Raw genomic sequence first — 204 nt, forward strand, 5'->3', positions numbered from 1 at the left:
ACCAGGAAGTGCCACAGGCGAGAGTCAATAACGACGCTCGACCTTGGCTGTGAGAGACCGTCAACTCGAAAGCTCTCGTGTGTGAGATAGCGCCTCCGAGCCCCCGTGTGAGTGCTTACAGCGGCCTCTTCACTAAACCGACCATGATCAACAGGTTCTCGCCTTACGGTGTTGACGGTAAACTTAGCTAGCGAGCCATCTTAA

At 54.4% G+C, this 204-nt stretch overlaps 1 protein-coding gene across 1 annotated transcript in view; it reads right to left on the reverse strand.

Annotated features, from left to right (window-relative positions):
* LOC119593475 (beta-1 adrenergic receptor-like) overlaps positions 1-204 on the reverse strand; it is a 23,461-nt gene that overhangs the window by 4,043 nt on the left and 19,214 nt on the right. The gene's annotated exons all lie outside the window — the stretch shown is intronic.

The sequence above is a fragment of the Penaeus monodon genome, chromosome 32 (genome assembly GCF_015228065.2).
Source record: "Penaeus monodon isolate SGIC_2016 chromosome 32, NSTDA_Pmon_1, whole genome shotgun sequence".
Classification (NCBI taxonomy): domain Eukaryota; kingdom Metazoa; phylum Arthropoda; class Malacostraca; order Decapoda; family Penaeidae; genus Penaeus; species Penaeus monodon.